The sequence below is a fragment of the Temnothorax nylanderi genome, unplaced genomic scaffold, assembly GCF_030848795.1.
Source record: "Temnothorax nylanderi isolate EJ_2023f unplaced genomic scaffold, tnyl_v1.0 TNYL_tig0135_pilon, whole genome shotgun sequence".
NCBI classification, from domain to species: Eukaryota; Metazoa; Arthropoda; class Insecta; order Hymenoptera; family Formicidae; genus Temnothorax; species Temnothorax nylanderi.
The window spans coordinates 268373-292740 of NW_027249197.1; the positions used below are offsets into that span (position 1 = coordinate 268373).

At 40.4% G+C, this 24368-nt stretch overlaps 1 protein-coding gene across 2 annotated transcripts in view; it reads left to right on the plus strand.

The window, feature by feature from the left end:
- Positions 1 to 24368, plus strand: part of Sli (slit guidance ligand) — a 314727-nt gene that overhangs the window by 124590 nt on the left and 165769 nt on the right. The gene's annotated exons all lie outside the window — the stretch shown is intronic.

Genomic DNA, 24368 nt, shown 5'->3' on the forward strand with positions numbered 1-24368 from the left:
TTTGTACTTCGAAAGCAACGCTTTTAAATATTTCGGATGTCCTGCAATTTTTCTCGGTGCAAGATTTTATTTCGCAATGCTAAATAATTTATGACTTAATTTTCTAAAGTAAATGTACTGCATAATACTTTTTAAACGATGATCGATGGCGCCGTAAACGCATCCCGTTTTGAAAAACGATGGCTCTAATTACCTAAGGTACCATTAACTCGACATTAGATTCATTTTCATTAATGTCCCGCGCCATGAAGATAACGTTTCAGAATAGAGAGTCGTTAAGCGCTTCTTCTAGAAATTCATAAAGTTCTCTCACGCGCGCGCGCCGCGTACTCAGCCGCATAAGCCGGTCGCGGGTATACAAGGCATGCATTTTCCATTATTATCTCGACGTTTTATGACGTCCCTTACGTGGCTGATTAGCTGTCACGCTCATGCATTATAAATATACCGATCTACATCTGATCTATGAATAATGCGAGCGGTTTAAGCCGATACCGGGTCCCGCGCTGCATAAGTCGCGCGCTACAACCGGAAACGTAAAAAATATTCTCTCGTCGGGCGACCGCTCGACCGCCGGAAGTTCCATTTCTTCGAAGATTTATCGTAGGACTGGCGTAATGTTGAAAACAATACATGCAATATTAATATTAAAAAGAATCCCTTTTCAACAATACGTTGCGCGAGATTGCGCACGAGTCGTCGGGAAAATATCCTCAAGATCCATAAAATTTCAAGAGGATATTGACACCCAATTTGCATAATGCTGCGAGATTCTTCGTATCGATCATCGTGTCACTCCAGTTACCATCCGACCAGTGTCGAAGAAGTTGATCATGCTTTATTGCTTGACGACCGAATGAGTATTATGTTAAAAACAAATTTCTGCAGTGTGTTATTAACAAATAATATTATTCTCGTTATTCATTTAAAAGTAGGAAACTGTGGTACGTGTATCTAAAAACGTATTACGCGAAAACAATATACCAAAATAGTGATAAGATTTTTGATAATAATTTTACATTAAGTTTACAAGTATTTAATATAAGCGTATATGATGAATAAGTATAAACTTTATCGTTGTGTTAAATGCAGTATCAACGAAATCCGCTCCGCAATAAAAAAAAAAACGATTAAGCCAGTGCGGCAAAGTCTTAAGAAAGAAAGAAAAAAAAACAAAGCACGTCGTTCGTATTTCAGTCAAGGCATTAATGCATCATTAGTGCACTTTCACGGACGGAAATAAACATTATCACGACTCATTGCCAAGTAGTTGCATGTGTCGCGCGGGGGAGCGTGGCGCGCCTTATCCGTTTTCCTTGAATGCACGCGAGCTTCCGCTTCCTTCGTTACCGTGTAATAATTATTATCTATTGCCCGAACGTTTTTATCCGTCACATACAACGCGGTTGCATTAGCTTTATCGGTTTGAGCGCGTTCGCCACCGCCGCGCCGCCGGCCGCTGGCTTTTCGCAAAACGCAACCGCGATCCCGGAAATGCGGCGCAGCGCGACGCATAACGGCAAAAATAGCCGCGTAACGAGGTCCGATGTGACCCAGATAAAATTTACGAAAAAGATTACGGAGCGCATCTCTCTCTCTCTTTCTCTCTTTTTCTGTGCGCTGCATCCTCTCTGTGACTCTTACTTTAATTTCTCGCGAAAAGAAGACAAATTGCAGCCGGTCTTAATGCACACACAACGACCGTAATCTAGCGACACACAAACGTTTCCACCGCACTTTTCTGCGCCCGGCTCGTCGTAAAGTGCATTTTCCTCAACGTCTGGTGTTAGTCTTTATGAGCCGCGTGCAGGGTGAGTTCGTGCGCGCGGAAGCTAACCAGGTTTCCTACGAATTTCGCAGATGTTAAATTAACGCGACGAGTAGATTAACTGCAAATATAATTTGCAAGGGTCTTCCCGTCGAACGCTCTTGTAAATATTCACGTACGTAACACGCGCGCTGGTATATTCCTTATCTAAACAGGTAGACCGGAGATTTATTCGTTTCACCGTCGAGCATTCGTTTCGTGCTTATTCTGTTACTTTTGACAGCCCGCAATAAATTTGACCAAAAATATGCAGTTTTTCTTAGAAATAGTACAACAATATTTTATACATTAGAATGGGACATGGATAACCGAATTTTGTTAAGCAGGAGATAATCACGAGATATAAATATTTTAAAAAAAGTTAAATACATATACCTTTTATTATTTTTCATATCTCTTTCCTCGCATCCTTTGATTTTCGATACTAATCTCAATAATTTTTCATATTTATTCATTATAACATCGATCAACTTCAACGCTTGCTTTCTATTCACCATTTTCAGATGTTATTATCAGTCAGTCAGACGACAGAATGCCGTCTAGGAATGGAAGTAGACCCGCTTGCATTCAGCAAGCGGCCGCTATTGTGCTCACGATGGCAATGTCACGGCGCTGCTCGCGCATCGATTTCTTTTGCCCCGGTGCCTGATACAATTACCGAAGCTATTAATCGGGCTGCGTGCGGCGTCATTTGGCACTCGACAGGTCAAAAACCGCGAGACGAGTGCCACCACCGAACAGATGCCCCGCGGGAGGGACGCCATTAGTTATACACGAGCGAACACCGGCTATATATATGCGCACTATAGAGAGAGAGAGAGAAAGAGAGAGAGTCAGAGAAGTCAGAGACGCGTGCAACCCCCCCGAGACCGGCGACACGGAGATGGTCCCGAAAGGGTGTTCAACCCTTCCAGGCCAGGCCAAGGACGAGTTTCGTAAGGGTATCTCGGTTGGCCGCATGCCCGAAAAGTTGAAAACGGAATGAGAAGGACTCGGTGTAAACGACGTCGGTGTTTCCGACCGTATCAACGATCGCGCATTCACTAGACGCGGCAGCCGTCTAAGATCCCCTTTTACGAACGGCAAAACTGAGGGACGAACTTCCATGCGGCGCATAGACGCGAAATTTAAATAATAATTAGAATCTGCGCGCTTCTTCCGCGCCCCGGCACCGAAATAGCTTTGGACTCGTGACGAAACGGAAGTTCTAATCGTTTAACAAGGTCAAACACGAAACAGGATTCGATTAAATCGAAGGAGAGAATGGATTCGTTTAAAGCGCCCGTTGTTTCATCGACGATTTTCGCTCAACGATTTTAACGGGGCGCCAGAGAAACTCCGGAAGTGATGCCCCGTTTCTTCAAATTGGCAGTTGCATCCGACCACGAATAGAACGGTTTTATTCGTCTTTTGCGTCGCACTTAAAATAAACGATTTTTTGCCTTGACCGCAGGATGTTGCTCGTTCGAACTGTTTTTCATTCGTCTGTCCCGTCGCTCTATTCTCGCTCGTATCATTCCTGCTGAACAAATTTTTCATAGGTCGTTCCACGGAAGCGCAATGAAAATTTCATTCGCTTGTTGGCAATTTTCATTAAATTCTCAGACACCTCTCGAGCGCGCACGGCAACAGTATACCGTTTTTTAAGGATCGGCCAAATATGTATTTTCGTCGCGTATTATTGAACCTCGAGAGATGTTCTGTCTGGCGTACCAGGAATAATCTGAAACGTTTGGAAGAGATTTGCGATTATTCATCGGAAACGCTAATTGTAGCAGAGAATCGGTTTAATGTTAATCTCGGACTTCTCCATCATTTTAAACTTCTGCCATCTAGTGAATATTTCTATATGTATAATTTTATACGTTATAATATTTTAATTGTTATTATTTTCTGGCAAGAAGTAAATTTATACAATAATTATTGTTTAAAATAATAAAATGTTTGGAATCTTGAATTTAATTTCAAGCTTAATAAAAGATTGATTTATAAATATATATAACAGATATTAAATTCACATGCAGATTCCAGAATTAAGTATCCACTTCCTCGATACTGTTAAAACATTAACCATTTTATCCATTTGTCGACTTCATAATCTGTTATTGTGAAAATTCCGTTGAATCTGACGATAATTCAACTTGCCGTAACTTTTTATCAGAGCTGCCAGCTACAAACTGCAATTCGCCGCAACAAAAGCACGAGAAACAGATTGTGTTAAAGGTTCAACGAAGGCATTCGAACTCTTTCACTTCAAATGAAATCTGACATTTTATGGAGTGTAGGGGCAAACGAACATTTATGAAATTTTAAGTAGCTGTTACTGCAGCACGGAACGGGGCGAAGAAAAAGAGGTAACTTCCGATGTTGCGTTATCCACTAATCATGTACGGCTATAGTTTGTAGCTATAGGTCACCGGCATGTTCGCAGTCGATACTAGACTTACGTGTTACTCATATCACACAATGTGCTGTTCGTACTTTTGTAGTTTTCGTTCTTTTTGCCACAGTACAAAATAAAAATTATATCGTTAACGTGACGTCGAATGCATTTAATTAGACGATGCACTACTTGATAATTATTAGCAATCATTAATTGCCGAGTTTGTTTGATATATCATATTCGACTAACTATTACAAATGTTATTAAATAATTGTTATCAGTTTATTTTTGTAATCAATATTAATTGATGAAATGCAAAGAACTAAAAAAAAACTAATTGCTGAACTTAAATAAAAATAACATCAATATGTCATTTTGAAATATAAATTATAATCGAATAACGAATTGATTTAATTGATTGCTTTGGTCATAGATATTATTCAATATGCAATACTTCGGGGAAGGTGTGCTTTGAGCAGAAAGAATACGTCATATTATCGATTAATAAATGTCAGAAGGAAATTAGAACTTCTGGAACAGGGTCGGAACGAGATAATAAAATTACAATGTCGCGCATTTTACGGTTGAAAAATGCAAATATGCATTTAAAAAATTGAGTTTCCTAATGTATATGTATATTATCATTTTTATTTTTCCTCTTTATTATTTTCTTATTTTCTAGAAAAATAGCAATAAAAGCAAAAAATTATGAAAGTGTATTTGCGATATTAGGATAGGCTATTTTTATTGCACGAAATAATAATTATTAAAATAATTATAAGAAATATAATTTTTATATCATTTATATGCTACTTTACAATAGCATAGTTTTAGTAGATTTAATCCTTTTTAACCCGACTCTGGTTGTCTTTGACCATTTGGCAGATATTACACGTCTCATACTCTCAACCTTCCAAGGTATGAGCTCCCTACTTTCATTATCCCGAATCGTGAAGTTTCTGAAGAAAAATGTATGTCTAATATAAAGAATTTCTACATTAAATAAAAATTATTAAATTAATTAAAGAAATACAATTTTTATATTATTTATATATCATTTTACAGCAGTAGATCTAATGATCAATCCCTTTTAATCCAATTCTGGTTTCTATACGTGTAAATGCCTTTGACCGCTTGACAGACAATTATACATATGTCCAATGCTCTTTCACCCTCAATCTTCCACCTTTCAAGGTATGAGTTCCCTACTTTCATTATCGCGAATCATCAAGCTTTCGAAGAAAAGTGTATGTCTAATGTAAAGAATTTCTACCTTGTAACAGTTATATCATTTTACTAAGAAAGATAAAAATACAATCTTATAAAATAAAGTAATTATACATAAATGTTATCTTAAAGAGAGATGTTATAAAAAATTTAACAATTAAATTTATTACATTTCCCATTAATATTAATAAATGTAGAAAATAATCGCGATATTATATTTAGAGAATAAAAAATGTTTATATTGATTATAGAAGATGTTTTCTTTTTACGAGCCAACAGTTTTGATGTAGAAAGATCTCACAGATTATTGGCTAAATTTAATGTGTTCGCTAGATGTTGTTACCCAACAACACTCCGAAGGAACCGGTTCACTTCTGGCCCTCTTCGATCTAACGAATCTCATATTTCACTGTTAAGCACGGCACTTTGTGGCCAATTAACTTCGATATTGCGAGCAAAAAAAATCAGATCACCGTCGCTACGATTCAAGTGAAAGATATCGACTACGAGACGTTGTTGCGTATCGCAAGAAGAATGCGTTTCAAGTATATCTTACCGACTGAAACGATATATCCATATACCTTACAGACCGATTTCGCGGTCAATTAAACATAATTTATGAAACAAAATGATACATCGATTGTATTTTTAAACCTACTGATATCTATAAACTGCGCAATTAAAAATATAATTTGATTTGTATTGGATTTTATATTATCTCCAGAACGTATACATTCATTCGCATTTATAAGTAAAAATACCGTAAATAATACTAATGTCAGTTAATAATAGTGACATTGGATATCACTTATATTTCCTGTAATTTCCAGCTATTTGTGAGACAGGCACCTTTCACTGATATTGATCGGTGTGGTTTTAATAGATGATTAAGCGTTCTTGATATTCTAGACGCGTGGAAGTTCAGCACGAAATGCACACGAAATAGTTCAAAGGTCGTGAGAACGTCGACCTTTAACATTCCTGCTGGTCGGCTCGCCATCAGCGGAATCGAACGGTGGCTACCTGCGAGCGAGGGTCAAAAGCGAAGGCGATGGAAACCGAGAGCTAAGGAAATGTAATTAAATGTATATCTACGGTGGCCCGACGTACTTTGATAAAATATATATCCCTCGTATACACATGTAAAGTTAATTTGACTATGATGAGATAATATATTCATTTCCAACATATTTTCAAGTTGGCATTCTTTCGCTTTAAAAAGAAAAAGTTCCATAAACAATGTTTACTTGGCTCTTCACTAGCATGAGGGAATAAGGAATTTCAATAAAAATGATTCTCTTAAGGCTCATCTTAATTAAAAGTGCTCGTTTAATATCTTCCCCTCGAATCTTCTCTACATCTGGAGTCTTCCTAAACTTTGACTTTCTTCGTCTTTTGCAAACGTCATGTCCTTTGTAATTATGTTCCTAGTGACAGATATTTGAATGTACGCAATTAATTTTACGGTTATTTCGTATTACGCAAACCCGTTATATCGCAGCTATGGGATATTTCAGTTGTCAACGACCGAGGTTTCGTCGGTTAGCCCATATACGTCGAATACATTTATGATGATAGCGATATCCTAGTGGAAATCCTTTGCAACATTGTATGGTCGATAGCCCTTTGGGGTAAACAATCCTAGATTGATCCATTTTATATGTATTAATATTGTCAACGTATCAATATTGTTAATTGGCGACATGTCAGCATAAACTTTGCCGCTGATTTGCCGTGATAAACCGAGTATATCGAGATTTGATTATATGGATATTGGTAAGCTTATTGCGAAATGCATTCCTGTGCGAATATCGCTATTGATATCACATTCGAACACCATTATTATGCCAAATATTTTTGCAAATCATATTTGTGTTTAATATGATATTTGATATTTCACGTCTGCAACTCTAAATGCATTATATTATATCTTAAATTATATTGTAAAACATTAAATAATCCCTGCAATTTGATTCTTTTGGTATTCAATGTTGCACAACAAAGTATAAATAATAATAAAAAATATTGAAAAAACCATTAGAAGCTAGTTTCGCACAATTTTGTCATTTTGTGTGTTATCTTTGCCATTAATTTATGAAGAATAAAACCATTTGGTATAACGTAATATAATTTAAATAAATCTCAAAGCTATAAAATATGGTTTTGTAAAACTGTCCAAAACATGATTGTACGATGTATGAAAACGCTAGAAACCCGTATATTAAACTATTAATTGGTTTAGCTGCACGAAATTAGCTACGCTTGTATTATGCGTCAAATAGTGTCTGTTTGCAGTCTTCTTCCGTGAATACCGAATGCAAATTGCATTTGGTCTCACGTCACAGCCAACACATCTGAATTACTCTGCAAATCTTTGCACGTGCACAGCAACGGAACTTCGGGCGACAACGACATTCCGTTATTGGAGCGTGCGTCGGAAGCCATAATCTTGTCGGTCGAAAGGATCGCGCTTTGTACTCGGAAGTAAGACAATTCTATTGCATGATATATTCACGCTTAGAGTAAATAAATCTGAAAACGTGCTATATTAATTTTTTAATGAAGAATCACTCTTCAATATTATCACGAACTATAAAATAGAGTCAGATTGTTCGCGTTTAAATTGATTAATTAATTTAATATTTAAGTTAATTATTATAGATCTCTTCTTATTTTAAACTTTCGAGATTAAAATTAAAGATAAAGATACGTAGTTAAAAAAGTAGTTGACAACCATTATTTTACGTGTTCTACAACTTGAGACTTCGCAGATACCAGTCGTCATCCCGCCGGACAAGTCCGTGGCGTGTCCGCATCCACGTGCGGCTTCTGAATATTTTATACGCGTAATATTTCCGCGGGGCCGGGCGAAAGAAGGTCCTCTTCGATAGCAATATCGGTGGTACGAAGAGCGCGCCGTATACGAAGGGGGGATCTTGGATGCACGCGGTGGATAGGAAAGAGCAAGAGAGAAAGAGGGAAAGAGAGAGAGAGAGAGAGCTAGAATGCTCCTTGCAATAAGGGTGAGAACGAGCATGTGCCGTCGCCCCATAAGTACCTGGAATATATATTGTCGCGATGCTACACTGCGAAACACCGGTAGCTCACGCGGCGAACCGAGATAGATAGACGAGGAGACGGTGGTGGCTGGCGAAGTAAAGCGCGAGAAGAAGACAAAGAGAGAAAGACAGAGGGTGGGAGGGAGAGAGAGACGCACTTGCTCTCCAAGCAATTGCGCTCTACGTGCCGTCGCTGGAAATGAAAAAGGTACGCGACGGAGGGAGGGAGGGATGCACTCGATATTGTTTCTACTGCTTTTACGTTCCTTCGTCCTTTTTTTCTCTCTCTCTCTCTCTCTCTCTCTCTCTCTCTCTCTCTCTCTCTCTCTCTCTCTCTCTCTCTCTCTCTCTCTCTCTCTCTCTCTCTCTCTCTCTCTCTCTCTCTCTCTCTCTCTCTGTCCGCTACCTTGGCCTCTTTACGTTCGCGTTCACTGTCTCTGTCTGTCTTTCCTTCCTATGCCTTTCTCTTTCTCATTCGTCCTGCCTATGTTATCTAGTTTACGATCCTACCGTTGGTCGCTTATAAGGTGGCCCGTCACTTTATTGCATCTGTGATCTTTTCTTTTATTACGTCCCGCGCGCAGCGGAGAGACAGAACGGCAACTCCGGTCTTTATGGACGCAATTACGGTGCATCCGGAGAGCGTGCGAGCGCTCGCGAGCACAATCGACGAGCCGGACGTGAAACGTTCTTCTGAATGGTGCCGCACAATTCAAAAGAGGCAGTAAGTCTCGGTCGATCGCCCGGAAATTCCGCGGGCGATCGCGGATCTAAGAAAGAAAGTTATAGAGTCTGTTTTTGTGCAGAAATCATGAAAGCTTTGAAATTAATTTATATTCTCGGCGCAAGCCCAATCCTTTTACCAGATATGCAATAACACGAATATGCATTTAGAGAATTAATATATATTGCTTCGAAGAGGGCTTTGTTTTGGCTTGTTAGAAAAAAAGGAGTTGTTAAAATAGCGTACACTGATTTATGTTCACCCGTATTAAAAGCAAACTTCTGATATTTTTGTTATACTTGAAAATGTTTCAATACCAGCAACGAAAAAAGACCACGTATGCACTCTGCAAATAATATTTTCCTAAAAGAAAATTAAATAAAATGAAATTGTACATGTATATCATTAATGTAAAAGTGAATATATCCGGGAATGTCTCTATATCCAATAAAATTTTATGATAGTAATAAATGTTAAAAAGCAATTATATAACTTTTAAACAAAATGTGAGTATAAGAGTCGAAAGTTTGTGCGATTTAAATGCGAGCGAAAGCGGAAGCGGTGAGATACAACACATCGACAAAGATAAGAGAAAAGTTTAGCATAAATAAATTATCAAGAATAATAATATAAAGGATACAAAGATCGGGCGAGAGCGCAAGTTAGTCCCTCCGTCGGCCACTTTCGCGTTGTTTGTCTTAACGTTAATTAGACGCAGCTTTCTTTCATTATAACTTCGGAGCGACTCGACGATGTCAGAGAAGTACGCCAAATTCCTCGAATCACCCTTTAATAACATTCCACCCCTTTCTTACGACAATCATCCCCGGGAATCCGGGGAACCATTCTTCAAAGTTGCCTTTGAAGTTAACGTCCGCCAGGATTAGGGAGGGGTAGGGGGGAGGATGGTGGTGGGTCCTTGCCCGGGAAGGGGCATCAAAGAGATCGCGATCGCTGACAGGTGCACGATAAATTGGCCCGCCACGATAATAAGAGGTGCCTCGTCCTGCGTGCCTAGGAGGCAAGCCGATACCAAGGATACCAGATACTTGTACGACGCCGATGCCATAAATTTCGCGCGAAACAACGTGCAATTTCGACACCTCATAAATCGCGGCCGACCGGCCATCGTTGGGTCCCGCCGCTTTTCGAAGCCGCGGGATCGCCACCAAACCGTGTGCAGTAGGTAGGTGGTAGGTGCAACGTGCGGTTGAATTTCAGTTGACGCTCTCCGATGCGCGCGCGGGCCGCGGGGCGCGCGACCTGGTATTTCGCCCGACATAGCAAACACGATGTCCGACGCGTGCCAATGAGAGTACGCTATTTACAGGACAAAGAATCGTTGCGCACCGAGAAACTACAAATACGAACGGCGTGGAAAATTGCTTCCTCCCAGTTACTTTCGCAGAAAGCTTTCGAAATTCCGTTCTCTCGCCCGCGGTACGTTGCCAGCCATATCAATTTATACACGTTGGTATTCGTTTACCGGAAACATTTCTCGCTAAGCTAATCCGAGTCTGCCGCTGCAGGTGGAAGCGGAGGAAGAAATACCTATCAAGTGGAAACGGAACAATGAAAATTGCTCACGATCTTCCGTCTGCTTCGATATTCGGTGTAATCCGGGAATGATAACGCGAAAGTTTCAACTACAATTTTGCAACACTTGGCTGGTTCAGTTTTGCTCCAATCTCTGCATTATATAACTCGTGCTATGTAAATAATTTCATATTTTAATTATTGCAATGCTATTCAATTTTGCTTGCGTATCACAACCAATTTACACAAGTAGAGAACGATGTTAAATTATTTGAGAAGAGAATTTAGTTAATTTCGTTTAGAGTATCAACCAGCATAAATCACATCGTATTTGGAAGAACGCCCGTAATCGGGCGCTTAAATTTAATAAACCAAATGCAATAGTACGATAAATGTATCAACACATAAATATTGAAAAAGTTTTATCGGCGTATATTTGTATTATGTATGCCGATTAGTACGAAATCAAGTACGAAATCTTAGCGGTGCGCTGCGTTTATCTTGACGCAAATAACGCGCGAGGCTGTCAAAGATCGTCGTGACAGGCATTTTCTGACACGTAATGATGAATGGAGAACCCGGCGTCGCGCCGTGACGCCCTTTCGACCGATTAAACATAGCCCGACTGCGATATTTATACAGGGGCGTCGCGACAAAATCGAAATGCGTTTCGCATAACGAACAGTGCGTCGCCGTCGCGCTGGCGCGTGTTTGAGAGTGGCTGTCACGCGAGGTGACGATCCTTTCACCACCAATGCCGTCGGGCGGGTGGCAGATTTTTAATTAAAAAACAAACTTTATCATTGGTGCACACCGGCAGCCGCCGGTCTGGGCATAATTTACACGACGAAATAGACGAGCCGCCATGTTAACGACGCGCGGCGCGGCGGCGCGGCCGCGGCCGCGGCGGCGGCAACGGCAGCGCAATGATGAATCCTCATCCTCTCGAAATTTTAATTAAAACTAATATTCACTAACGAATTTACCAGTCCGATAGCCGTTCCCTGTATCGAGTACTTTCATGAATGATCGATTTAGCTCCATTTGCTAAATTGGATTGAGAATTGCGCGATTTGCAGTATGTCGACAGCGGATATCGATGCCAGCAAATTATAAGTAAAATTGTAATGCATCAAATTATTTATAATCAGCATTAATTACGATATGTCTCGTGTTTCGTAGTGTTTCCTCCAAAGTGAAAAATGCGTCAGATACCGAGCGCAGTAATGATGGATGAATAATATCCGAGCTTGAAACGGATTACAATTACGCGCGCGCGTGTCTTCCAATTTATTGTAATAATTATTTCTCTTTATCGCATAAACGGATTATCTAAAAAAATATGAATAAAAGTACTTTATCTCGATTAATTGTTTTATCTTTTCTCATTTCTTTCCTATTTCGTACAGTTTTTTATTTCCTTTTTACATTGCTCGTTGTAAAGAGAAATTTCAAATTTATTCTCTCGGTTTCACCAAGTTCAGGGTTAAGCTAGCTATTTCTCGCAATGCAAATACAATGGCAATTAATTCGACGGCCGTGTTCCCGCATCTGCACGCCGTCGTCGTCGAAATTCTTTACGGTGAGTATTGTGCGTAACAGTGGACTGGGAGATGGTTTCACGTCGTCGTGCGGTGGGGAACCCTCGATATTCCACCGCGAGAAGCCCGTTTCACCCCCACGGCTGGAACGCACGCGCGCGCGCGCGCTCCGTCATTGTGAGAAAAACAATGCAATTGTTTCGGGCTAATGTGGACAGCGGCGGCTTGTCCATTAGAATACGCTGCCGTGGGACTCGTTCCGGGGGATCTACGGCGACTATGCCGTCTGCGTACGCGACTCTCTTCCCTACATTTCGCACCGCTGTTAATCCATTCCCGATCCATTATACCAAAGGCACCGTAGACACCCCGTGTGTACCTTAGAGACGCGCTAATTTATCCGGTTCTGGCCTCTCTCTTCCCCCGGCTTTTGTATCGCACTTTCATCTTTCGCTAGACCGGTCCGTGTGACGCGCGCAGGGGTAGCCGCGGCATTAATTATTTCTGTAATTAGTACCGCGTCCACCCGGGAGGATAGGAGAAGTTGGCGCGGCCGGCCGACGCGACGCGACGCGACGCGACGCGACGCGACGCGGCGGTCCACTGCGACGATCGCGGAATAAATATCGCGCCCGGGCATGATCGTGACGCTGATGAGTTCAGGGAGTCGCGCGCCATCAGGATGCAAATGCGATCGCCTTATTTACAATTCATGCTGAAGGGCCGCGTTATTAAAAAATTGCGACATCACCGTAGCGCGCATATCGTGCACAGGAGACGCAATTCGAAGCGATGGGATTGATCGAGCTGAGCTTGACTTTAATCAGCGCTACACTTTAACAATATATTCAAAGATACATCTCTCTGCCTTTCACCAAATAATTACTTTTTTCAAATTTTAAACTGCGTCCTTAAATTTCTAAGAGATTTTCACAAACCACGTTTATATTTACTTTCTCCAATTTTTTATCATAATTATTTTAATTATAATTACACGGCATTTTTATAAAATTATGTAAAAAAAATCAAATTTTCGCGTTTATTATCATGTTATCAAAGTATAGCGAATAATGATTTTAAGCTTGTTTTCTTAGCTCTTTGCAAGGTTTATGTTTAATCGCCGCTATATTCTGATGGATCACCCGGCAATAATTTATGTCATGATGCGGCTTTGCACCTCCATCTGCCGTCAACATATACATTCGTCTACTAACCGTTCTCTCGGTAGTTCATAATCTTCGTGGTTTTAGCCCGTGAAATAATACATCGCGAGGCGCTTTTGAACGTACGTCCGATCGATCGTAACAGCAATAAATGATTAAAAACGGACTCGCGTGTACGCAGAGCACATATTTTGGCACGCTCTCTTGTCTATTTTATTCGTGCTTATCCCTTTTCACGTTTCGTTGATGATTTCATAAATGTGAAACGATCTTTTCGTATTTTTGGCGAGATAAAAATAGACCTGTTCGTTTTAGCTGAACTTCTTGCACAGTTAATCTTTTCTCTTTTTCTCTCTAACGTGAAAAAAAGAAGAAAAATAAACCGTGCAAGAAGTTCAGCTAAAACAAGCCTAATAATTAAGTATTCAGTAATAATAAAATATTTTATATTTAACTCACTTTTTAAATAAAAGACTTTTATGTCGCGGATTATTCATATCCCGTGAATATTATTAATTGCTTGCAATCATATGCGCGTGCGAATAAAATGGACGAAATACATATGCATAAAATATATTACTTTCTTACCACATTAGAAAATTTGTCTCCCTTTATAATATACTAATATACAGATATTATCTTATTCTATTTAAACGATAATGTAATAAATTAAAGAGCGACCCGTCACACATATATATAACAATATATAACAACACACTACTTCGGCAATAAACTCGAAAGATCAGATATTTTGACGAATGACCGCCGCCGTCTTTCGTCGCGATAGTTTATCATCGACCGGAAACTTTGGTGGAATGTTTCGATCGGCAGCGGTCCCTTGTGCGATACCTTGGTGTGTGCGCACATACCTATCTGTGTACGCACGCACGCACACCGGCCATCCGTGAAAGCCAAACTGGAAGAACGGGATTGGTACTTATGACCTTAGCGCGACCGAAACTCATTTCATTCACCGATTCGCTCGGGTTCGTTCCTCTCCATGCTCGACCAGACGCATGAGAAATGGAGCCGCTGTAACCTGCAATTTTATACCTGGCATTTAATAGAAAGCAAGTGCGCAAGAAATGTACGAGAGGGCTATAACAGCCGATCGTCGGTCGAACGCTTCCTACGTATATTCGAGATAATTCTTGAGCCGCGATAAACGTACTTACTTCGTTTCTGAAGTGCGCGATGGTAAATGTAGTAATTAAGGAATTATGTCGTCTCGTTTCGATCCGGATACCGCGCATTGTAATCTAGCGATCAGTCCTGATCGCTGATAATGTTATGATTGGATATCTCGGATAATTTGTTTTTTGTTTTTTAGACTATATAACAACACAGAATGTTTTAAACTATTATTTCACCTTACCTCAATGCATTTTTTGGATATTTAGTTAGAAACATTAATTTCTATATTATAGGCTATCTTATTTTTTACCACGAGAGAAAGAAAGTGAGAATACATATATTCCTTTTAATTTTAATGAAAATATATGTCCCTTATATCCCAATATTGATATACAGGAACGAGTAGCAGCTACAAATTACATATGAACGATACATTAAAATGATTGTATTTTGCAGTATCGTTCAATTATTTATATATTATTTATATTAGCATTAATTTATAATTAAAAATGTATACATAGAGGTACACACAGGAGCAGACATACTGTATGTAATTAGTTAATATTGAATTAACACACACAAGCTATTATGTATGTCTCGTGTCAAGTAATGTAACTCTAATCTAATCGCACGCGATTAAGAATCGCATCCGAGAGCATTAAGAAAAGCACACGAAGCGAACGTGGTATTCATTTGTACAAGTCTATACATTATGATGCAGGCGATGTTTCTCAGTCAACATTGTCGCGATAATCGGATGCGGATCGTGCGTGTTGCACTTTGCAAACATATGTAGATGTTGTTCAATATCTCGGAACACTTTGCAATTCGCGTAACGTAGAACAATGCTATTCACCTGTTGCACCGAACTAGTGAGACATGTCTTGCGGTAAGAAAAAATGTAAAACAAACATGTTTTATGAACAGGTTTTAACGTAACTAAATTTCAAGCGTTGGTGCTTATCTTGTTTCTCTAAAATAATATTTCTCTCTCCCTCTCTTTCAAGGATTATATAATTATGTAATATTGTAGCTTTCGTTAAACAAATCTTTTTATTGGTATAATATTTTATTATTTTTACAGTGAAACGTGAACTAAGGTACTATATATTTTTCTAGAAATAAGATTATGCCGAGAAAGGATACTATTGCATATTATGTGTCACGCGAAACACAATAATAAATAAATTAGGATTGACAGGATAACGGTATTTCATATCAACACATAAATATAATTCAAACCTTCACGCAGAGTTGATATTACGCAATTTGCTACATTGAATACTAAATGACATTTCATTCATACGCATGACAGACTTATTTACAGAGACGGCAAACCATGTAATTGAGAAATTAAATGTGACATTTAATTGTGGTATATTGAAAATGTAATTTTATCATACTTATATACTACATATTTAAAATTTTTAATAACTTTCTTGTTTTAATTGTGCCTCAAAGTCGTATAAATTCCATCAATAGTTGAATATTGCAAACAATTTTAACACAAAGATCTCTTGTTTACACGATTCATATATAACAGTTAGACTTTATTGAAAGTAGTACTGGCAGAATTTGTTAAAATTTAGCATCAAGCGATTTTTTCTTGTATAAAAACAAATGCAAAAAGAACAAATAATCAGTACCTTTATTCAATTGCTATTTGTTCATTACGTTCTATCACAAGTATTAATGTAGCATTAATTGAGCTGTTAATATATCATATTTTCTCATTTTGAAAAATAAAATAGTTCACGAGGAAATAATATAAGGTCCAATTATTTTAAGAATAAAATAAAAAATTTATCATCTATTAAATCAATTATGCAATTATACAATAAAATAAAACATGTACATGTGTTATTATTCATTTTTATTCTTGTATTGCATACTGTTATTTGTAGTTATGTGATGCCAATAATATAATTTATATTTTATTCTGCGTATCATAAGGATGTATCCTTGTAAAATCCTGAAAAAAAAAAACTTTATTATACGAACGAAAATTATATTATCGATTCTTGCATCAAATTATCGAGATCAGATCGTAAAAATTGTGCGTTGCAATAAAAGATATGATAAAATTCCGAGAGCGCCCATATAAACCGCTGTCTTTGATTGTGCTTTCCAATATCGATGCAGCTTCGAAGAAATTCAGCGTTCTAGCCGTCAAGTGTATCGTAAAAAACGTAGTCGGGGGCGCGAGCTGAAAATATTACGGCCGCACTGCTATGCGGACCTGCAGGCCCTCTCATAACGTATGCAGTGCGGGGCTTTATGCGCCAGGTGCTGGTAGTTATATCGTACGTGTCCCGTCGCACTTCTTGCCTGTGTCTGCTGCGAACCGTTTGTATGTATGCACGACAAACAGTCCTCAGCTACGAAGAATGGCCCCCGCGTTTTCTTCTCTCGCGAAGCATCTAACGACTCGACTCTCCTCTCCCACCCTCAAAAAATAAACATTTGAGACTGGAGAACAGGTGCGAATTCACGCTCTCGAGAGACAGTACGCACGGAATCTTTAACGAGGTTGCTCGATGCATTCGTGTTCCAGTGGCACGTTTAAGCAGATTGAGGCAACCTAAATCAAATTTCTTCTTTAATATATTGAATTATGCATGTCGACAAAGCACGTAAATTTTTTTTAAAGAACTTGAATTTATGTGCAAGGAAATAAAATAATATATCATAAAGTGTCTGTTATCATGCAGTATTTCAAAATTTTTAGAAATATTTATTTTAAAAACGCTGTATATATAAGTAAAAGAAAGTGTGTAAAATCTTTAATAAGAGATAGTTTTTGCATAGAGATATGTGTATTAAAATTATTTATAGAGAGCATTAATTTAGATTATCTCTCAACGAAATGTCTCTGATTTAACGAGTAAACACTGTCAGTAATGTGCAAGCACAGATCTTCGTTAGTGCAGTAGAAACGGTTAGTTAGACGGGAGAAATCTATAATAAGCTGGTGTACAGAGATATAATCTTCAGCGTGTCACTAAATTGGTAATTCGCTACTCGGTACAAATCTGTATACGGTATAGAGTTCTGTTCAATTAGATTTATCTACTCTGCTTCTATTTTTGATGAGTGAGATAATGTATAAAATATGCATATGAGAACATTGCATATACTTTCTTCGGCTCATCTGTGAGAGCAAACGCTCTACGTTACCGCTTTGAATAATAATTCATATATCTCACCAATCGTTAAATTCCAAATAGTCCGTGAAACCATCGCTTCTCATAACGATCCCGTACCGCCGCGCGCCGAGCCGACACATTCGCAAACAAACCGGCCCTACCGTTAGCCGGTCAGCTGGATAAGAACGGCGCGAACTATTTGAAGCTATCATGAAATCGGATGTGCCTGTTTTCGAAGCGTTTGAACGAAGCGATCGTTCGTGCGAGGCTGAGTAAACGGCAAGGAGAAGACGATGGCGAAAAGGGGGGAAGGGAGAGGAAAGGAGGAGGAAGAGGAAGAGGAGAATGCGGTGGAGGCTGTCGATCGGTCGCGGTGCAGGCAGCTAGGCTAGTATCGCGCATGAGACAGGCCTAATGCCGTATATGTATATATGTGTATACGCGAGGAAGACAATCACAGCGAAACCCTTTGGGCCAATATTGACGCAGCCTGCTATCGCAATAATGGACAGACGTGTAGGGATAACGCGATGCCGTGGTACTCGCCCGCGTACATTATACTCCCGCTGCGTATGCTTGTGTTTATACAGTTCGCTCGTGTGAAGCCCCGCGTATGTGTGTGTGTGCGCGCGACGTACGTCGGTGCGCGCGTACGTATGCACGTAATCGTCGTGTGCGCGTTTCACTCGATAGGAGAACGGTACGCGTGTATGTACTGCCGCGAATATGTGCCGTTCGCGATACGCCCGCGCGTCTTTACGGAGCGTGTTTTCGGAGCGAGCGTGCGCGCACTCGAGCTGTCAATCTCAGCGCGCTTAGACAGCGACAGCGCACCGTCGACGCCAACGACCGCCGTATACACTCTCTCTCGCCTAAGGAGGAGGAAGACCTCGTCCCGATGTTTTCCCTGTGTCGACGAATCCGACGAGGATACGGGGCGCGAAAGGGGTCGTCCGCTGAAATTTATTTAACACGGATATATCTCGAGAGCGCGCGCTACCGTGATTGCCTCTACGAGCCCGGCTTACGTCCGCGCGAGAGGCGTAAATGGGATTTTTGTGTTGACGCTGCTGGCTCGTTCTTTTGTTCGAGGAGACTGTTTGCCCGGAACGATAGACTGCCGATGAGCCCCGTCCGTCGGCCCGTTTGTCCGCCTCGCATTCATCTCGAATTTCTGTCCGAAAGAAAAATCGAGGGTAACGTTCGCCCTATACCCGAATCATTGTTGTATCGCGAAGCGCGACGCGATCGAGCCAAGCTCGATTCGTGCACGTAGTAACGATACGCACGTAAGTGTACATGTAAATGTCCGGCAGTAATAGAAGTAACGAGCGGAATGAACGAAGCGTATCTAACGGATGGACCTATACACGCGGCCGACTGCGCAATCGCTGAGAACGCGGAGTAAACGCGTTAACGCCGGAATCCTCGACCGATCCTCGGCATTGTTGGGGTATCATTGGAAAATTTCCAACGGGATTTCGGTGGGGGGGGGGGGGACGCAGCCTGCACTCAAATTGTCGATACTTTTTACGATGTATTTCCCCGGCGACTACGCGGGAAGCCTCAATTTCGTGTGAATATGCGCGAGATAACTCTCCCCGCAGAGAATAATACGCATTTAATAATTAACGGCGACAGATGAGACGCGTAAAAACGTAATCTTCTCGCCGGTCCAACGTATGGATAGCCCACTTAATGGAGGATGACGCCGTAAAATGCACCGGAGAGCATCGCCCGGAAGATAAATCCGCGCGGAGGGAAAATAAATCATGGGGCATACAAATTGAATTTCGACCGGCGGCCGCGCATCCGTTTCCCGTGTTGCGCCCGGGAGAGGCCCAGTTTCTCTAGATCATGAATCAAGATGACGTTCATTAGACTTTTAGTTTTTTTTTCCCTTCATTACGCGCGAAAAATTCGTCTCGACGACGACGGCGACGAAAGCAGTCGGCGTTCGCGCGATCATCTCGAAGACGGCCCGACGACGACGACGACGACGATCTTCCTGATTAAATTGCTTTTCGACCAGGGCGATTTATCCCCTACCTCACACGAGAGATGGCGAGAGCGGATTCAAATGAGATAAGTGATTGTCAAGCTCAATCTATTATAGCGATATGAGACAAAGGGCGACGTCGAATGACGAATGACCGCGATCCCTTGTCTCTGGCTTTGTATCCGCGTTCCTCCTCCGGCACCGCCTTCAATAGCGAACCCGCGTATTTCACTTTTATCTCCGAGCTCGCGTCTCTTTTCGTAGACGAATACACCGTAGAGGGTACCGCCTTGAAATATGAATTTGTTTTTGAAGGGGGAAAGAGGGAGATCCCTCTTGCGAGCTTCGCGTTGCACCTCGGGAGGATCTTCTTCTCCGCCTCCTTCGGTCGCACGAGGATTCTTTGTAAACCTTTGGAAGAAACGACATTTATTGCCGTTATTCATGGCGACTCGGTTTTGCCGTGATTGCACATTCAATTTATGTCTCTCTTTCCCCACAGTTACGTTTGCTCCCGAAGAGTGGTCCACAACGTCCGAAAGAAATAAATAATTTAGAAGATAAGTTATATTTCAAGATTCGTTTAAATTATTAGAAGCGTTCTGCTTTATTTCCAACTGGCAAAAAGTGGAAATTGTTACGAAGGAATAATTTGGGTTTTATTTAACATTCGTTTTTAGAATAGAAAGACGAGTATTTTCAGTCCTACCTTAAATTGCTCTTCTATTTATACATAAACTTTGTACTTGCATCTGTGAGGTAAATATTAGTTAGGATAAATTACATACCATTGCAAATTGCGGTTATGCGGTTATATATTTTACTGCGCTATTAGCGAGTATTTTGAATTCTACGCTTTCCACCGATTATTTTCAACAGCGTATATTTGATACGTGAAACTTTTCGATTTATCAATTCATTCCTTCTTCATTCCTTTACTATTCCCATCGCTTCTTTTTGAATATTAATATAAACATAAGAGAATATAACTCGTACATGAAAGAAATAACTACATCTACGAATAAATTCCGAAACTTATTCTGATATATTGATAAATAACAAATATAACCTTCTAAAAATATATTTTTACATATAACTGTAATAACTTAATAGTTGTTGACGTTAATTAATTAGTTAATATTATAATTTACAAACTAACATTATAAAATAAATGAAAAGGGAGAGAGAGGAGAGAGAAAGAATGGAAAATGATTATAATCTAGAAATTAATTTTACGTGTGTTCAAGTATAAGATAATAAAATTTTATATTATTCTTTGTAATTCTACCTTGTGAATCGATCAATATTATTTTGAAATTCATTTGGTTGCGTTCGATTGCAAGCGGTCAAAGGGAATCAATAATCGGAAGCTTTGAATATCCAACAGGTTTCTCGCAGGAAGCAATCATTTTTCTTGCGGATATCGAGAATCAATCAATTACCGTAACTATTCTGCACAATTATATTGATAAATCGTCTACTCCGATATTATCAATGTGTCTTTTCTATTCGACGCCAAGGTACAGCTGTTGCAAAACAGGTGTAATTAAACTGATGCTAACGTTTTAAAGCCCTTGTGTTTTTTTATTAGCTCACTGAATAACATCTGCGTTAAGCAATGTCTTTTAACTTATATTTACATTTCTTTAAAACTCATATATTTACATTTCGGTTCAAAGTATTATATTTGTACAGTAAAACTTGTGCTATAAAAAGTTAATAAAAAATCTGCCATAATTCATTATGGAAATGCATACAACATATACATTTCTGCTCTTTTTTAGCTGCTGTTATTCACACTTTCTATATGAAACATGCATATGCCTGCATTTTACAGAAAGATGAAAATAAGAGTAACAGATACTCTGAAAGTACCAAAAAGAACAGACGCTAGATGTAATGTCGAAATGTTAAAAGTGAACCGAAAACTACGGACTATCATTATTCTTCCGTGCTCTTATTATCAATAATAATCAATTCATCTCTGTTTCACGTGGATTCTCGATGGCGAACAATTAAGAGAAGGCTGTTTACCACTCCCGATATTGAAGCTGCCGCATAAGTGGAAAATAATTTCATTGCAAGGCGCGATTATTTCTCAATAACCACGAACCACAATTTAGGTTCGCAATTGCAAGTCCTCCGCAAGTCGAGAATGTTTTTCTCCTACCCCGTTTCGTATTTATCGCGCGCTCTTTTCCTCTCTCTCTTTCGGTTTCATCCGGCTACCTGCGGTAATGTTCTCTCACACCGTCCGTTGCCTTTGACCACTGCACAAATTGCAAGCTCGAGTCGTGGCAAAGCCACGCGAGCCCTCGCATGCACACACCCGCGCGCCCGCACTCACACGACGTGTGTCCGTGCTGCAGACACTACGGTTAAAAAGTTTGTAACCACGCGTGCTACTTCCACGGAAATTCGCTCCCGCATCATTACAGGAGCCGGGGCCGGATCGTGGTCGGTGCCCCCTGTAATTTGTCGTGGCGCGTGTAAGTAATAAACGTATCACGTATTTCTCCTTGGAAAACTGCGCTCGCTCGTCTCCCTCGCGCTGAACGAGGGCGATCAAAGGAAAAGTTGCGTAAGTCAAGTATCGTAACATGTAAAATACGTATATAGCCGCGTGCATGTCAATATTACAAACTACAGCGAAGTGATACTTGTCTCTACTACTGAAAATTGGCGGTTATAGTCAAGATAACGCGACACGCATATGAATGTTGCATTTAATAAAGAACAAGTTTTGTATAATAATATGAGAGATGTAAATATTTTATCGCGGGCAATTTTAAATATGCCTCGAATTAAGAACATAAATATTTCCACACGTGAAAATATTTATCGACAAATAGAAATTATTGATAAAGATATTTTTCATGTTTCTTTACATGGGCTTTAAAGGCCGCCGCAAAAATTTAATAACACATATTTGCACGAAGTATTTATATTTTTTCAGCTACACGTATAGAAGCAATACTTATTATCGGGTTTCCGTGAACGTCAATCAATGCATTAAAAACGTGTAACCTGAATAACAAGAATGAACATTAATCCAATAAAGTCGCGCACATCGGCAAGAAAGAGGGATTGTTTTATAATTTGTTAACAGGCAGTTGTGCCACGGAGAGAACGCTATCGATCTTCAACTTCGTATAGCCGTCGATAAATCCTTTCGCGGCGAGTCGGCGGTGCGTTCTGCGCCGAGGAAAAGTTCGACGATATATCCCGACGCGAAGAAAAGTACTAGAAATCTCAGTTACAAAGTTCGACCGTGCTAATAAACCGCGCGTAACAACGACAGACGAGCGGAAGTATCCCATTACGATACCGTTCGTACGTACCACTCGGACTTATGCCAGGCGAGCGCGGGGGCGAGTAGGCGAGAAGCGGCCGGGAGGTCCCGCGAGGCGTTAACAAACTTTTGGCGGATATTGTATGCGCACCGCTGGCACCGTGCCCAATTTCAATTGTTCCGTTTCATATTCTTTCTCCCCCTCACACCACACACTGCCCTTTTCCCGCACCGGCGATTCGCCGACTCGTTTTTTGCGCCGCAAATAGCTCGCGTCGTGTACGTACCCGGGCCGCCGGCGCCCCGCCGCGCCATTCAACCCTTGTTTTGCCTCGCGGTGGTGGCACCGGTGTGTCCCGTCTCGTCCCGTTTAGCTCAATCCGCCTGAATGGTGATTAAAAGTGCGCTGCTGCGTCCGGCCGAAGCGCTCGAGAAACGGTGCATAATAACAATGCACGCGATATACCTACATGCGTATGCGAGCACGTACGTACGTGCGAGCAAAGCGACGTTTCCTCGTGCTTGCACCACGAATCTTGCAATGTGCAATTCCGGCTGTTTTCCCCGACTCACGAATAAATTGTCGATCGTGTTCGCGAGCGGAGGACGAGTTCTTGCTCGCCTGCTAATCGTCCTTCCAAGCTAATTCCAGTTATCTTCCGTCGCTGATAGCGTCGCGTAATTGGGTCAGACGAGAGCTGCACACGAAGTCCGATACTGACCTCGGTGTAACTTTCGAGAACTTCCAATAGTCAAACAATAGCTTCTATAGGACGAAGGAGCGCTTTTCGGTCCCTGCACGTGCACTTCCATATTGCCGAGATTCAAACTTGTGTGTTTAGCGCGAGATATCAGGAGGGTAAGATTTAATGACCGCGAGAATGTAAGATTAAAGCTAGACTCTCTAAAGAAAATTCAAATTTTTGGTAGTATTACATAGACTTTTAGCAATAATGTATGTTATGTACCTATATTGTGGAATTCAATGGCAGGAAATTAACAATTGCTTCGCGCAGTGAAATCATAAACAGAAATACCAAGCTCCTCTGTCATATTGTTCGCTTTACATTACAACATTTCACTGTGATTACCATATATAGTAGGCAACGCTTTTACGTATTTCACCCCGAAGCAGGGAGATACGATTAGGCTGAGATTGCTCAGCTACCAATTGCTTTGAACTCATCCTCACCACCCTCTATGTGATCTCGTACTAGTTACAGTAGCAGACTGTACCGCTAGATCGACCTTTATCCGTTACTAGAGACGATATACTCTAGACTAGTCTAGACATATATAATAATAATAATAATACAATGATCATCAAACGATTGAA